The sequence below is a fragment of the Strix aluco genome, chromosome 27 (assembly GCF_031877795.1).
Source record: "Strix aluco isolate bStrAlu1 chromosome 27, bStrAlu1.hap1, whole genome shotgun sequence".
NCBI classification, from domain to species: domain Eukaryota; kingdom Metazoa; phylum Chordata; class Aves; order Strigiformes; family Strigidae; genus Strix; species Strix aluco.
Window position 1 is genome coordinate 5,811,979 of NC_133957.1, and position 10,326 is coordinate 5,822,304.

Consider the following 10,326-nt stretch of genomic DNA (forward strand, 5'->3'; position numbering starts at 1 on the left):
GTTTTATGTTGTCCTGGAGAGCTTGCAGAGCACTGGGGAAAGGCAGGCAGAGAATTCCCTGCTAGCACCTTCTCTGTGCCTGGGAAGCAGAAGTGTTCACATTGCTTCGCAGAATCGCTTTTGTGCAGAAAACACTAACACTTGTTCAGAACGAAAGAAAGCACAGAGCCCCAGATTTTATGTTGTCCTGGAGAGCTTGCAGAGCACTGGGGAAAGGCAGGCAGAGAATTCCCTGCTAGCACCTTCTCTGTGCCTGGGAAGCAGAAGTGTTCACATTGCTTCGCAGAATCGCTTTTGTGCAGAAAACACTAACACTTGTTCAGAACGAAAGAAAGCACAGAGCCCCAGATTTGATGTTGTCCTGGAGAGCTTGCAGAGTACTGGGGAAAGGCAGGCAGAGAATTCCCTGCTAGCACCTTCTCTGTGCCTGGGAAGCAGAAGCGTTCCCATTGCTTCGCAGAATCGCTTTTCTGCAGAAAACACTAACACTTGTTCAGAACGAAAGAAAGCACAGAGCCCCAGATTTGCTGTTGTCCTGGAGAGCTTGCAGAGCACTGGGGAAAGGCAGGCAGAGAATTCCCTGCTAGCACCTTCTCTGTGCCTGGGAAGCAGAAGTGTTCACATTGCTTCGCAGAATCGCTTTTGTGCAGAAAACAGTAACACTTGTTCAGAACGAAAGAAAGCACAGAACCCCAGATTTGATGTTGCCCTGGAGAAGTTGCAAAGCACTGGGGAAAGGCAGGCAGAGATTTCCCTGCTAGCACCTTCTCTGAGCCTGGGAAGGAGAAGTGTTCCAATTCCTTCGCAGACTTGCTTTTGTGCAGAAAACAGTAAGACTTGTTCAGAACGAAAGAAAGCACAGAGCCCCAGATTTTATGTTGTCCTGGAGAGCTTGCAGAGCACTTGGGAAAGGCAGGCAGAGATTTTCCTGGTAGCACCTTCTCTGAGCCTGGGAAGGAGAAGTGTTCCCATTGCTTCGCAGAATCGCTTTTGTGCAGAAAACACTAACACTTGTTCAGAATGAGAGAAAGCACAGAGCCCCAGATTTGCTGTTGTCCTGGAGAGCTTGCAGAGCACTGGGGAAAGGCACGCAGAGATTTCCCTGCTAGCACCTTCTCTTTACCTGGGAAGCAGAAATGTTCATATTGCTTCGCAGAATCGCTTTTGTGCAGAAAACACTAACACTTGTTCAGAACGAAAGAAAGCACAGAGCCCCAGATTTTATGTTGTCCTGGAGAGCTTGCAGAGCACTGGGGAAAGGCAGGCAGAGAATTCCCTGCTAGCACCTTCTCTGTGCCTAGGAAGGAGAAGTGTTCACATTGCTTCGCAGAATCGCTTTTGTGCAGAAAACACTAACACTTGTTCAGAACGAAAGAAAGCACAGAGCCCCAGATTTTATGTTGTCCTGGAGAGCTTGCAGAGCACTGGGGAAAGGCAGGCAGAGAATTCCCTGCTAGCACCTTCTCTGTGCCTGGGAAGCAGAAGTGTTCACATTGCTTCGCAGAATCGCTTTTGTGCAGAAAACATTAAGACTTGTTCAGAACGAAAGAAAGCACAGCGCCCCAGATTTTATGTTGTCCTGGAGAGCTTGCAGAGCACTGGGGAAAGGCAGGCAGAGAATTCCCTGCTAGCACCTTCTCTGTGCCTGGGAAGCAGAAGTGTTCACATTGCTTCGCAGAATCGCTTTTGTGCAGAAAACTCTAACACTTGTTCAGAACGAAAGAAAGCACAGAGCCCCAGATTTGCTGTTGTCCTGGAGAGCTTGCAGAGCACTGGGGAAAGGCAGGCAGAGAATTCCCTGCTAGCACCTTCTCTGTGCCTGGGAAGCAGAAGTGTTCACATTGCTTCGCAGAATCGCTTTTCTGAAGAAAACACTAACACTTGTTCAGAACGAAAGAAAGCACAGAACCCCAGATTTGATGTTGCCCTGGAGAATTTGCAAAGCACTGGGGAAAGGCAGGCAGAGAATTCCCTGCTAGCACCTTCTCTGAGCCTGGGAAGGAGAAGTGTTCCAATTCCTTCGCAGACTTGCTTTTGTGCAGAAAACAGTAAGACTTGTTCAGAACGAAAGAAAGCACAGAGCCCCAGATTTGCTGTTGTCCTGGAGAGCTTCCAGAGCACTGGGGAAAGGCAGGCAGAGAGTTCCCTGCTAGCACCTTCTCTGTGCCTGGGAAGCAGAAGTGTTCACATTGCTTCGCAGAATCGCTTTTGTGCAGAAAACTCTAACACTTGTTCAGAACGAAAGAAAGCACAGAGCCCCAGATTTGCTGTTGTCCTGGAGAGCTTGCAGAGCACTGGGGAAAGGCAGGCAGAGAATTCCCTGCTAGCACCTTCTCTGTGCCTGGGAAGCAGAAGTGTTCACATTGCTTCGCAGAATCGCTTTTGTGCAGAAAACACTAACACTTGTTCAGAACGAAAGAAAGCACAGAACCCCAGATTTGATGTTGCCCTGGAGAAGTTGCAAAGCACTGGGGAAAGGCAGGCAGAGAATTCCCTGCTAGCACCTTCTCTGAGCCTGGGAAGGAGAAGTGTTCCAATTCCTTCGCAGACTTGCTTTTGTGCAGAAAACAGTAAGACTTGTTCAGAACGAAAGAAAGCACAGAGCCCCAGATTTTCTGTTGTCCTGGAGAGCTTGCAGAGCACTGGGGAAAGGCAGGCAGAGAATTCCCTGCTAGCACCTTCTCTGAGACTGGGAAGGAGAAGTGTTCCCATTGCTTCGCAGAATCGTTTTTGTGCAGAAAACACTAACACTTGTGCAGAATGAGAGAAAGCACAGAGCCCCAGATTTGCTGTTGTCCTGGAGAGCTTGCAGAGCACTGGGGAAAGGCACGCAGAGATTTCCCTGCTAGCACCTTCTCTGTGCCTGGGAAGCAGAAATGTTGATATTGCTTCGCACAATCGCTTTTGTGCAGAAAACACTAACACTTGTTCAGAACGAAAGAAAGCACAGAGCCCCAGGTTTTATGTTGTCCTGGAGAGCTTGCAGAGCACTGGGGAAAGGCAGGCAGAGAATTCCCTGCTAGCACCTTCTCTGTGCCTGGGAAGCAGAAGTGTTCACATTGCTTCGCAGAATCGCTTTTGTGCAGAAAACACTAACACTTGTTCAGAACGAAAGAAAGCACAGAGCCCCAGATTTTATGTTGTCCTGGAGAGCTTGCAGAGCACTGGGGAAAGGCAGGCAGAGAATTCCCTGCTAGCACCTTCTCTGTGCCTGGGAAGCAGAAGTGTTCACATTGCTTCGCAGAATCGCTTTTGTGCAGAAAACACTAACACTTGTTCAGAACGAAAGAAAGCACAGAGCCCCAGATTTGATGTTGTCCTGGAGAGCTTGCAGAGTACTGGGGAAAGGCAGGCAGAGAATTCCCTGCTAGCACCTTCTCTGTGCCTGGGAAGCAGAAGCGTTCCCATTGCTTCGCAGAATCGCTTTTCTGCAGAAAACACTAACACTTGTTCAGAACGAAAGAAAGCACAGAGCCCCAGATTTGCTGTTGTCCTGGAGAGCTTGCAGAGCACTGGGGAAAGGCAGGCAGAGAATTCCCTGCTAGCACCTTCTCTGTGCCTGGGAAGCAGAAGTGTTCACATTGCTTCGCAGAATCGCTTTTGTGCAGAAAACAGTAACACTTGTTCAGAACGAAAGAAAGCACAGAACCCCAGATTTGATGTTGCCCTGGAGAAGTTGCAAAGCACTGGGGAAAGGCAGGCAGAGATTTCCCTGCTAGCACCTTCTCTGAGCCTGGGAAGGAGAAGTGTTCCAATTCCTTCGCAGACTTGCTTTTGTGCAGAAAACAGTAAGACTTGTTCAGAACGAAAGAAAGCACAGAGCCCCAGATTTTATGTTGTCCTGGAGAGCTTGCAGAGCACTTGGGAAAGGCAGGCAGAGATTTTCCTGGTAGCACCTTCTCTGAGCCTGGGAAGGAGAAGTGTTCCCATTGCTTCGCAGAATCGCTTTTGTGCAGAAAACACTAACACTTGTTCAGAATGAGAGAAAGCACAGAGCCCCAGATTTGCTGTTGTCCTGGAGAGCTTGCAGAGCACTGGGGAAAGGCACGCAGAGATTTCCCTGCTAGCACCTTCTCTTTACCTGGGAAGCAGAAATGTTCATATTGCTTCGCAGAATCGCTTTTGTGCAGAAAACACTAACACTTGTTCAGAACGAAAGAAAGCACAGAGCCCCAGATTTTATGTTGTCCTGGAGAGCTTGCAGAGCACTGGGGAAAGGCAGGCAGAGAATTCCCTGCTAGCACCTTCTCTGTGCCTAGGAAGGAGAAGTGTTCACATTGCTTCGCAGAATCGCTTTTGTGCAGAAAACACTAACACTTGTTCAGAACGAAAGAAAGCACAGAGCCCCAGATTTGCTGTTGTCCTGGAGAGCTTGCAGAGCACTGGGGAAAGGCAGGCAGAGAATTCCCTGCTAGCACCTTCTCTGTGCCTGGGAAGCAGAAGTGTTCACATTGCTTCGCAGAATCGCTTTTGTGCAGAAAACATTAAGACTTGTTCAGAACGAAAGAAAGCACAGCGCCCCAGATTTTATGTTGTCCTGGAGAGCTTGCAGAGCACTGGGGAAAGGCAGGCAGAGAATTCCCTGCTAGCACCTTCTCTGTGCCTGGGAAGCAGAAGTGTTCACATTGCTTCGCAGAATCGCTTTTGTGCAGAAAACTCTAACACTTGTTCAGAACGAAAGAAAGCACAGAGCCCCAGATTTGCTGTTGTCCTGGAGAGCTTGCAGAGCACTGGGGAAAGGCAGGCAGAGAATTCCCTGCTAGCACCTTCTCTGTGCCTGGGAAGCAGAAGTGTTCACATTGCTTCGCAGAATCGCTTTTCTGAAGAAAACACTAACACTTGTTCAGAACGAAAGAAAGCACAGAACCCCAGATTTGATGTTGCCCTGGAGAAGTTGCAAAGCACTGGGGAAAGGCAGGCAGAGAATTCCCTGCTAGCACCTTCTCTGAGCCTGGGAAGGAGAAGTGTTCCAATTCCTTCGCAGACTTGCTTTTGTGCAGAAAACAGTAAGACTTGTTCAGAACGAAAGAAAGCACAGAGCCCCAGATTTTATGTTGTCCTGGAGAGCTTGCAGAGCACTTGGGAAAGGCAGGCAGAGATTTTCCTGGTAGCACCTTCTCTGAGCCTGGGAAGGAGAAGTGTTCCCATTGCTTCGCAGAATCGCTTTTGTGCAGAAAACACTAACACTTGTTCAGAATGAGAGAAAGCACAGAGCCCCAGATTTGCTGTTGTCCTGGAGAGCTTGCAGAGCACTGGGGAAAGGCACGCAGAGATTTCCCTGCTAGCACCTTCTCTTTACCTGGGAAGCAGAAATGTTCATATTGCTTCGCAGAATCGCTTTTGTGCAGAAAACACTAACACTTGTTCAGAACGAAGGAAAGCTCAGAGCCCCAGATTTTATGTTGTCCTGGAGAGCTTGCAGAGCACTTGGGAAAGGCAGGCAGAGATTTTCCTGCTAGCACCTTCTCTGTGCCTAGGAAGGAGAAGTGTTCCCATTGCTTCGCAGAATCGTTTTTGTGCAGAAAACACTAACACTTGTTCAGAATGAGAGAAAGCACAGAGCCCCAGATTTGCTGTTGTCCTGGAGAGCTTGCAGAGCACTGGGGAAAGGCAGGCAGAGAATTCCCTGCTAGCACCTTCTCTGTGCCTAGGAAGCAGAAGTGTTCACATTGCTTCGCAGAATCGCTTTTCTGAAGAAAACACAAACACTTGTTCAGAACGAAAGAAAGCACAGAGCCCCAGATTTGCTGTTGTCCTGGAGAGCTTGCAGAGCACCGGGGAAAGGCAGGCAGAGAATTCCCTGCTAGCACCTTCTCTGTGCCTGGGAAGCAGAAGTGTTCACATTGCTTCGCAGAATCGCTTTTCTGCAGAAAACACTAACACTTGTTCAGAACGAAAGAAAGCACAGAGCCCCAGATTTTATGTTGTCCTGGAGAGCTTGCAGAGTACTGGGGAAAGGCAGGCAGAGAATTCCCTGCTAGCACCTTCTCTGTGCCTCGGAAGCAGAAGTGTTCACATTGCTTCGCAGAATCGCTTTTGTGCAGAAAACACTAACACTTGTTCAGAACGAAAGAAAGCTCAGAGCCCCAGATTTGATGTTGCCCTGGAGAGCTTGCAGAGCACTGGGGAAAGGCAGGCAGAGAATTCCCTGCTAGCACCTTCTCTGTGCCTGTTCACATTGCTTCGCAGGATCGCTTTTGTGCAGAAAACACTAACACTTGTTCAGAACGAAAGAAAGCACAGAGCCCCATATTTGATGTTGTCCTGGAGAGCTTGCAGAGTACTGGGGAAAGGCAGGCAGAGAATTCCCTGCTAGCACCTTCTCTGTGCCTGGGAAGCAGAAGTGTTCCCATTGCTTCGCAGAATCGCTTTTCTGCAGAAAACACTAACACTTGTTGAGAACGAAAGAAAGCACAGAGCCACAGATTTGCTGTTGTCCTGGAGAGCTTGCAGAGCACTGGGGAAAGGCAGGCAGAGAATTCCCTGCTAGCACCTTCTCTGTGCCTGGGAAGCAGCAGTGTTCACATTGCTTTGCAGAATCGCTTTTGTGCAGAAAACACTAACACTTGTTCAGAACGAAAGAAAGCTCAGAGCCCCAGATTTGCTGCTGTCCTGGAGAGCTTGCAGAGCACTGGGGAAAGGCAGGCAGAGAATTCCCTGCTATCACCTTCTCTGTGCCTAGGAAGCAGACGTGTTCATATTGCTTCGCAGAATCGCTTTTCTGCAGAAAACACTAACACTTGTTCAGAACGAAAGAAAGCACAGAGCCCCAGATTTTATGTTGTCCTGGAGAGCTTGCAGAATACTGGGGAAAGGCTGGCAGAGAATTCCCTGCTAGCACCTTCTCTGTGCGTGGGAAGCAGAAGTGTTCACATTGCTTCGCACAATCGCTTTTGTGCAGAAAACATTAAGACTTGTTCAGAACGAAAGAAAGCACAGAGCCCCAGATTTGATGTTGTCCTGGAGAGCTTGCAGAGCACTGGGGAAAGGCAGGCAGAGAATTCCCTGCTAGCACCTTCTCTGAGCCTGGGAAGGAGAAGTGTTCACATTGCTTCGCAGAATCGCTTTTGTGCAGAAAACACTAACACTTGTTCAGAATGAAAGAAAGCACAGAGCCCCAGATTTGCTGTTGTCCTGGAGAGCTTGCAGAGCACTGGGGAAAGGCAGGCAGAGATTTCCCTGCTAGCACCTTCTCTTTACCTGGGAAGCAGAAATGTTCATATTGCTTCGCAGAATCGCTTTTGTGCAGAAAACACTAACACTTGTTCAGAACGAAAGAAAGCACAGAGCCCCAGATTTTATGTTGTCCTGGAGAGCTTGCAGAGCACTGGGGAAAGGCAGGCAGAGAATTCCCTGCTAGCACCTTCTCTGTGCCTAGGAAGCAGAAGTGTTCACATTGCTTCGCAGAATCGCTTTTCTGCAGAAAACACTAACACATGTTCAGAACGAAAGAAAGCACAGAGCCCCAGATTTGATGTTGTCCTGGAGAGCTTGCAGAGTACTGGGGAAAGGCAGGCAGAGAATTCCCTGCTAGCACCTTCTCTGTGCCTGGGAAGCAGAAGTGTTCACATTGCTTCGCAGAATCGCTTTTCTGCAGAAAACACTAACACTTGTTCAGAACGAAAGAAAGCACAGAGCCCCAGACTTGCTGTTGTCCTGGAGAGCTTGCAGAGCACTGGGGAAAGGCAGGCAGAGAATTCCCTGCTAGCACCTTCTCTGTGCCTAGGAAGCAGAAGTGTTCACATTGCTTCGCAGAATCGCTTTTGTGCAGAAAACACTAACACTTGTTCAGAACGAAAGAAAGCACAGAGCCCCAGATTTGCTGTTGTCCTGGAGAGCTTCCAGAGCACTGGGGAAAGGCAGGCAGAGAATTCCCTGCTAGCACCTTCTCTGTGCCTGGGAAGCAGAAGTGTTCACATTGCTTCGCAGAATCGCTTTTGTGCAGAAAACACTAACACTTGTTCAGAACGAAAGAAAGCACAGAACCCCAGATTTGCTGTTGTCCTGGAGAGCTTGCAGAGCACTGGGGAAAGGCAGGCAGAGAATTCCCTGCTAGCACCTTCTCTGTGCCTGGGAAGCAGAAGTGTTCACATTGCTTCGCAGAATCGCTTTTGTGCAGAAAACACTAACACTTGTTCAGAACGAAAGAAAGCACAGAACCCCAGATTTGCTGTTTTCCTGGAGAGCTTGCAGAGCACTGGGGAAAGGCAGGCAGAGAATTCCCTGCTAGCACCTTCTCTGTGCCTGGGAAGCAGAAGTGTTCACATTGCTTCGCAGAATCGCTTTTGTGCAGAAAACACTAACACTTGTTCAGAACGAAAGAAAGCACAGAACCCCAGATTTGCTGTTGTCCTGGAGAGCTTGCAGAGCACTGGGGAAAGGCAGGCAGAGAATTCCCTGCTAGCACCTTCTCTGTGCCTGGGAAGCAGAAGTGTTCACATTGCTTCGCAGAATCGCTTTTGTGCAGAAAACATTAAGACTTGTTCAGAACGAAAGAAAGCACAGCGCCCCAGATTTTATGTTGTCCTGGAGAGCTTGCAGAGCACTGGGGAAAGGCAGGCAGAGAATTCCCTGCTAGCACCTTCTCTGTGCCTGGGAAGCAGAAGTGTTCACATTGCTTCGCAGAATCGCTTTTCTGCAGAAAACTCTAACACTTGTTCAGAACGAAAGAAAGCACAGAGCCCCAGATTTGCTGTTGTCCTGGAGAGCTTGCAGAGCACCGGGGAAAGGCAGGCAGAGAATTCCCTGCTAGCACCTTCTCTGTGCCTGGGAAGCAGAAGTGTTCACATTGCTTCGCAGAATCGCTTTTCTGCAGAAAACACTAACACTTGTTCAGAACGAAAGAAAGCACAGAGCCCCAGATTTTATGTTGTCCTGGAGAGCTTGCAGAGTACTGGGGAAAGGCAGGCAGAGAATTCCCTGCTAGCACCTTCTCTGTGCCTCGGAAGCAGAAGTGTTCACATTGCTTCGCAGAATCGCTTTTGTGCAGAAAACACTAACACTTGTTCAGAACGAAAGAAAGCACAGAGCCCCAGATTTGCTGTTGTCCTGGAGAGCTTGCAGAGCACTGGGGAAAGGCAGGCAGAGAATTCCCTGCTAGCACCTTCTCTGTGCCTGGGAAGCAGCAGTGTTCACATTGCTTTGCAGAATCGCTTTTGTGCAGAAAACACTAACACTTGTTCAGAACGAAAGAAAGCTCAGAGCCCCAGATTTGATGTTGCCCTGGAGAGCTTGCAGAGCACTGGGGAAAGGCAGGCAGAGAATTCCCTGCTAGCACCTTCTCTGTGCCTGTTCACATTGCTTCGCAGGATCGCTTTTGTGCAGAAAACACTAACACTTGTTCAGAACGAAAGAAAGCACAGAGCCCCAGATTTTATGTTGTCCTGGAGAGCTTGCAGAGTACTGGGGAAAGGCAGGCAGAGAATTCCCTGCTAGCACCTTCTCTGTGCCTGGGAAGCAGAAGTGTTCCCATTGCTTCGCAGAATCGCTTTTCTGCAGAAAACACTAACACTTGTTGAGAACGAAAGAAAGCACAGAGCCACAGATTTGCTGTTGTCCTGGAGAGCTTGCAGAGCACTGGGGAAAGGCAGGCAGAGAATTCCCTGCTAGCACCTTCTCTGTGCCTGGGAAGCAGCAGTGTTCACATTGCTTTGCAGAATCGCTTTTGTGCAGAAAACACTAACACTTGTTCAGAACGAAAGAAAGCTCAGAGCCCCAGATTTGCTGCTGTCCTGGAGAGCTTGCAGAGCACTGGGGAAAGGCAGGCAGAGAATTCCCTGCTATCACCTTCTCTGTGCCTAGGAAGCAGACGTGTTCATATTGCTTCGCAGAATCGCTTTTCTGCAGAAAACACTAACACTTGTTCAGAACGAAAGAAAGCACAGAGCCCCAGATTTGCTGTTGTCCTGGAGAGCTTGCAGAATACTGGGGAAAGGCTGGCAGAGAATTCCCTGCTAGCACCTTCTCTGTGCGTGGGAAGCAGAAGTGTTCACATTGCTTCGCACAATCGCTTTTGTGCAGAAAACATTAAGACTTGTTCAGAACGAAAGAAAGCACAGAGCCCCAGATTTGATGTTGTCCTGGAGAGCTTGCAGAGCACTGGGGAAAGGCAGGCAGAGAATTCCCTGCTAGCACCTTCTCTGAGCCTGGGAAGGAGAAGTGTTCACATTGCTTCGCAGAATCGCTTTTGTGCAGAAAACACTAACACTTGTTCAGAATGAAAGAAAGCACAGAGCCCCAGATTTGCTGTTGTCCTGGAGAGCTTGCAGAGCACTGGGGAAAGGCAGGCAGAGATTTCCCTGCTAGCACCTTCTCTTTACCTGGGAA